The sequence below is a fragment of the Sorex fumeus genome, unplaced genomic scaffold (assembly GCF_029834395.1).
Source record: "Sorex fumeus unplaced genomic scaffold, SorFum_2.1 ptg000002l, whole genome shotgun sequence".
Taxonomy (NCBI): domain Eukaryota; kingdom Metazoa; phylum Chordata; class Mammalia; order Eulipotyphla; family Soricidae; genus Sorex; species Sorex fumeus.
In genome coordinates, this window is record NW_026606059.1 from 18,216,777 (window position 1) to 18,223,644 (window position 6,868).

At 36.3% G+C, this 6,868-nt stretch overlaps 1 pseudogene; it reads left to right on the forward strand.

Moving 5' to 3' along the window:
• The first annotated feature begins 5,724 nt into the window (after positions 1 to 5,724).
• On the forward strand, positions 5,725 to 5,919 carry LOC130022730 (uncharacterized; annotated as a pseudogene).
• The last annotated feature ends 949 nt before the right edge of the window (positions 5,920 to 6,868 follow it).

Here is a 6,868-nt window from a genome sequence, read left to right on the forward strand (position 1 = left end):
ATCAAGCACCTTAACCCCTCTAGCCCCAGGAATAAAGACTTTTTAAGATTTTGTGTCCTCTGACTTTAAACACCCGTGGCCAGTCTAAGCTCAAACCTAAGGCCTTTTCTCCAGCTCCACAAAAACTGCTGCATTTTGAAACAAAAATGGGCCATCAAGTCCATATCATGTGACTCTCATTCTCTTTCACAGCTAGGAAAGATCTACAATGTTAAGGACTTGTGATAAAATCGGGCATACTTAGTAACCCAGGATAATTTGTTTATCTCGGAGTCTATAAATCTAGTACTATCTACAATGTAGAGTAGCATATTTACAGGTGTTGGAGAACAAGATACAAACATCTTTACAGAAACAGTGACCCACCTGCTACACAACTGCAAAACATTAAAAGTTGCCTTATTTCCCAAATTCTAAATCGACACAGTACTCCCAGAACTTAAAATAGCTTTCTATAGTGCTCTGGATATTCAAAAATTAGGGACAATAAAATTAGGAGGGTAAGGGTAATTTTATTTCATGGAGAGATCTCCACTTGTTAATTTACCTATTTTTTATTACTTATTCCTTTATTTAATACTTATTAGGTATCAGGCACTGAATCCAGTGATTTTAAAAAGCAGCTATAAATAAAATATGCAACGTGAAAATGCTATGAAACTTCAATTCAGTGGTTGATACATACCTTAGAAAAATAGCTATATAAATTAAAGTATTTGGAACTAAAGCACACTAGATTTTACAGGGAAACTGGGAAGCATATACCATCCAAAAATTCTCCTGAATTTCTCTTGTCCCACTGAAAAAACATCAAGTTGAATTAAAATAGGCCTATAGTTAGGGCTTGTCCCAGGTTTAATCACATGCACCAAATCTGTGCAGCTTCAGAAGGATAGTTCAAGATTCCTTCAAGCATCACTGGGTATAAAGCTGAAGGCTCCATCCAACTCACTGTCACAGTGGCCCTGACAGTCTCCAGCATCCTCAGAGCTGAGAGTCACTAGGAGTGGAATTCCAGGCCACTGAGTACTGCTTTTGATGCTTCCCCCTCAAAAATACCGGGAGGGGGGGGGGCTGGAGATAGAAGCTCAGGCCACACTCCGCAGTGAAAAGGGCTTACTCCTGGCTCTGCACTCAGAGATCACTCCTGGTGGGACTCAGGGACAGTATGGGCTTCCCGAGTCAAATGTGAGTCAGCCACTGTAAGGCCGGCGCTCTACCAGCTAGACTGCCCTGCCTGCCTTGACCAAATAATGTTTTTGAAATTAGTAGTTTATATGAAAGTTTTCTGATAAGTAAATTAAGAAACAGAGTGTAATGAAAGTTTGCAAGACAGAAAGAACCACATGTCAACTTATTCTGAAAATGTGAAAGGCGTAAGTGAAAGAGCGAATCAGAATGGTCACAGTTGTCTCATTTCTCATTTTAATGAAAGACTTCAAACACTTATTGTTTTGTTTGCCTTAGTTTGGAGAAGAAACCCAATTCATCTTATATCCACCACTGAAGAATTTGTCAACAAATCTAAACTTTAATTATGTCTCTTTGAGTGTCCTCTATATAATCATGTGTGTTCTAATGTTCACTGTCACAGTCACAGTCCTCCCGTTGTTCATCAATTTGCTAGAGTGGGCCCAGTAACATCTCCATCATGAGACTTTTTGTTGCTGTGTTTGGCATATTAAATACATCAGGGGTAGCTTGCCAGGCTTTGCCATGCAGGCGAGATACTCTCGTTTGCTTGCTGAGCTCTTTGAGAGGGGCGGAGGAATAGAACCCAGGCCAGCTGCGTGCAAGGCAAACGCCCTACCTGTTCTAAAGTTGTTTAACACTAAACCTTCAAAAAATAAAGGAAGTATCACTAAAACTTCTCAGACTGTATTGTCAAAGAATGAAATCATTCACTTTTTAATGTTCATACCATGTGGCAGTGAACTCATTAAACATAGTATTTCACATGGTTATCAGCTTATACATCTTATATATCTTTTATGGCTGGATCTTATTGGTCTAACTAAGACGCTAGTAAGCACAGACTATATTTATTTGTATTTACAGGAAGTTTTACATATGATGAGTTCTCAGTAAATATTGGTGAATTTCATGTAAAATAGTTCTGAAAGAGTTATGCAATTAGTATCACACCAGTGATTTTATACACGGTTTTCTAAAACATTTCTCATATTTATAAAGGACATCATTTTCAAAGGTGAGAGAATAATAGTAGAGCGCAATAGCTTGGCATGAACTAGGATGGGGAAATTTTTCTGTAATTATAAATAAGTACGACTTCAAACTTAGCAGAAAATATTTTTGAGTGATTAGGTCTTGTAGAATTCCAACCCATAAGCACAAACTTACTTTCATTTTATTTTATTTTCATTTTATCATTATGTTCTAATACTCAACTACTTCAGTTCCAATTTTGTGCAATCATGGATCAAAACACTTTTCAAAACCAATCTTTGAGATAATTCAGACCTATACTTCTCGTTTCAAAGAAGAACATAGGAAAACACAAATCAGCCATCCACCAGCACCTTGTAATGAACTTAGAGTAGCAAGCACTATAGCAAAGCCTCCCCAGTAAAGTTTAACTGTTTTTTTTTTCTTGATTTTACAGTTTATTGTTCTTTTCTTTTTTTTTTTTTCTATAGACCAAACATGACTGCCACTCAATGCCTCTCTGGCAAAACACAGTACCCAAAAGAAGAGAGAGAGAACAGGGAGGAATGCCCTGCCACAGCGGCAGGGTGGGACGGGGGGGGGGGGGGGGAGGATGGGGGGTCGGAGGGATGATAGGACCCGTGGTGGGGGAGGATGGGCACTGGTGGAGGGATGGGTACTTGATCATTGTATAACTGAAACCCAAGCACAAAAATTTGTGAGTCTATAAGTATACTTCATGGTGTTTCACTAATAAAAAAAAATGATAAATAAAAAAAAATAAAATAATCGAAAAGTTTAACTGTTTGAATAGTCATCTACTTCCATTGTTTTCTTTCTCACTCAAGGCTTTTCACATAAGAAACTGAGCTCAAGAGCTTTGATTGGTTGGCATTTCTTGGCTAAGGTGTGAAAAGAAATATTCCTGCTTTAGCAATAAGAATTAAAGAGCTATGTTTTTAAAGTCTTCCAGGATCAACATAAAAATGTGAATAATGTCTATAGATAAAATAGTGCATAAAAGAAACTTTAGCAATAAAAATTAATAGTGTATCTACTTATTGCCTTATGGTCTGCTGCTTCCTGAATTAGTCTAGTTACTGAAAATAAAATCTTCACGCTTACCAAAGAAAACTAAGATAAACATGCATTTGTTTATGGTCTTTCAATACCAAGAGAGAAATCAAATCTGTGATTTGAAAGCCGTTTTTCAGACAAAAAAAATACAGAATGAAAAGCAATTCACCTTTACTCAGTGGGGTATGTTAAGACTGCAGGAACAAGACAAAGAAACTCTCCACTATGTGCAGTTTTTCAAGGTGAAAGAAAATCCTTGTGAAATCCCAGCAGTGAAAGGAAATGAGGAAGGATGATTAATAATGCCATCGGCAGGACAAAATAAACCTTGAAATCTAAACAATCTACCATCATACAGAAAGCATGTGAATCCATTATCTCTCTGAATTTTAATTATTGGCTTAGTATTTGTGAAGTACTATGGTATTTTCAATGCAGACAAATAGGTTTCAGCATTAAAGTAGAACTACGGAAATTATTGAATAAATCATATAAATACCTGTTAGCTCCTATTGTTCTTAAATATGAATAAAGTTTTTAGCTTTAAGATGCTGAGTATGTATTTCAGAGTTAGAATATTTGCTTTGCATGTACGCAGTACTAGATTTTATCCCTGGCACTATATAATTAAAAAATTGTTCTCGCTACATGCAACAAACATTTTATTGCTATAAACACTATATCTGGAACATTACTGGTATTATTATGCTTATCCTTAACACATATCCAAAAATAACCTCAAGTATACTTCCCTGAAATCTTTCACCTTGTTTAAAAATGTCTTAAAAATTATTTTTCCTTTCAATTTATAGTTTTGTGGTGATAGTGTCATTACTGAAAAGGAGCACAGGTATAATTTTAGGATTGCTTAAATTTGAATATTATTTTTTCCTGAAATGAAAATAACATTATTATTTGCAACTGTACAGATAGAGTAACATTTGCCATGGTTTATTTATTCATTGTTAACAAATATATCTCAAAATGATCCAAACACAGTATTTAATTTGGTGTTTCAAATAGCATATATGCTAGGTGAACTTGGTGGCATGGCCATCATGCAATTAACTCAGGGAAGCAGGCTGAGGGCAGGCTGGTCTCCCATCAAGCTAGCCTAAAAAGGACTAGGACTATATACCTGAGATATTCACTAACCAAGACTAGAAGTAGATGATACTCCTTCCACATTATGCTGACTAAATAGTCATACAGCTACAAATATCTCCATCGAATGCTAAAAATTAAAGATGTACTATATAGTCTGAAAGTATAGATAATTCATATTTTTGTGAACTTATTTCTCTCATAATGGCAAAACCACGTGAGTTCTTTTTTTTTCTTTTTGGGTCACACCCGGCAATGCACAGGGGTTACTCCTGGTTCTGCACTCAGGAATTACCTCTGGCGGTGTTCAGGGGACCATATGGGATGCTGGGAATCGAACCTGGGTTGGACGCATTCAAGGCAAATACCCTACCTGCTGTGCTATTGCTCCAGCCCCCATGTGGGTTCTTTTTAGCATGTTTTTTTTTAAATAATGTTTATATTCTACAAAATTCCGGTTTATTTGGTGAATCCAATTGGTTAATCTGGTCAATTTGGTAAATCTGGTCGATTTTTGTAATCAGTTACAAATTCAAAATACTTTATCCAATACAACGCATTTTATGATGCATTTTAAAGGTAAAGGCCCTCCCGTTGATCGTCGATTTGCTCGAGCAGGCCCAGTAACGTCTCCATTGGAGACTTTGTTGTTACTGTGTCTGGTATATCGAATACTCTCGGTAGCTTGCCGGGCTCTCCGAGAGGGGCGGAGGAATCGAACTCGGGTCGGCCATGTTGGCCGCTTGTAAGGCGAACGCCCTACCGCTGTGCTATGGCTCCCGCACGGCAGCCCCGTGACGTATTCGATATGCCAAACACAGTAACAACAAAGTCTCCAATGGAGACGTTACTGAATGATGCATTTTAAATGAGAAAATAATTGTGACTCAATGGCTAATTCTTCCAAATATTAAGGAAAAAATTACATATAAAATCATCCACAAAAAAAGACTTCCCATTGCACTGTGTGAGATCAACATCACATCTACACTAAAGCAAGACAAAGGCATTACCAAAAAAAAATCCCCAAACTATAGATCAATATCCCTTATTAACAGACAAATATTACGATTAATTTATTAAATTCAGCAATATATAAAAACAACATACTAAAACTAAGAGAGTGCACCCTGAATATACAGACTGGTTCAGCATGCAAAAATCAATTAATACAACTCATTATATAAGCAGACTGTAGCCAAAGAAACCATAAAATATTTTCAAAAGTGCAGAAATAGATGCAAAATTTTGCATTTTACAAAATATTGTACCAATTTTACAAAATATTGTACCAATTTGTAGTTTTTTTTAAAAAAAAATCAGAAAAACTAGAAATTAACCTGATGGGAAGCATTTTTAAAAATGCAACAGGAGGCTACGTGTTCAGGGATCATTTCTGCAATTTTTTACGAGAGATTTCTCTGGTCCTGGAAGAGCATGAGGAGATGCCAGAGCATCCTCTCCCGAGTACAGCCCTTTCTAGGTGTTGCTTTTGTAACTGCCTTTTACTATTGATGGTTATTTTTCTCTTCCCTTGGAAGAATAAGAGGGAGAGGATGCAATCTGAGTTGTTTTGTGAAAACAAAAAATGCAACACACATAATATTTAATGGTAAGAGACTGAGTGATTTCTTCAAAGCTCAAAAAGTAGACCATCACTCCTTCCCTCACACCACTCTATTTATCACTCACCATTACAGCAAAGAAAAAGAATGGTATTCCTAGTTAGATTATTCAGTTAGAAATACTTTATGGGATTTTGAAAAAAATAAAAAGGAATAAGAACCACCAAAGTTACAGATGGGTTCACAAAGTCACAGGTTATAGAATCAAAATGAAAACTTCAATTATTTTTCTATATGATAGCAATAAAAAATATAATGTTATGCAAAATTATGTATAATTGCACTAAGCAATAAATTACATAGTTATAAATTTAACAGTTGAATTCTCAGGAGAACATTTTTATGAAAGGCAAAGTAATTAAAATTGACAAAACAATTTTGAAAAGATAAACAAAGTTGAAAGATTTACAATACATTAATTCCAAGGGTTGATGTAAAGCCATATTAATCAAACAGTGTAGTGTTATAGAAAAGAATAACACATATGTGAGTGTGTAGCAGAAACTCAGAAGGCAAAGTGCATGCTTTGTATGCAGGAGGTACTGGTTTTCAATCCTGGCATAACTTAGTCCCCCAACCCCCAAGAACCAACAAGGAAAGGATCTGAGCAGAAATAAAAATTACAGCTACAGGATTTGGGAAGGAAGCACAGTGGGTAGGGCTTACATGCGGCCAATCAGAGTTAGATCACCAGCATCCCATATGGTCCCCAACCACTGCTGGGAGTGATACCTAAGTGCAGATCCAGGGGTAACCCCTGAGCATTGGGGCTGTGGCAAAAACAAAAAAAGAAAAACAGCAACATAGAGATCACAATTACAGTGTGACACCACTAAATCGCTAATAGAATAGCTTAAATCAGAAAAGATGACAATATTCATTTATTGTAAGGTCAC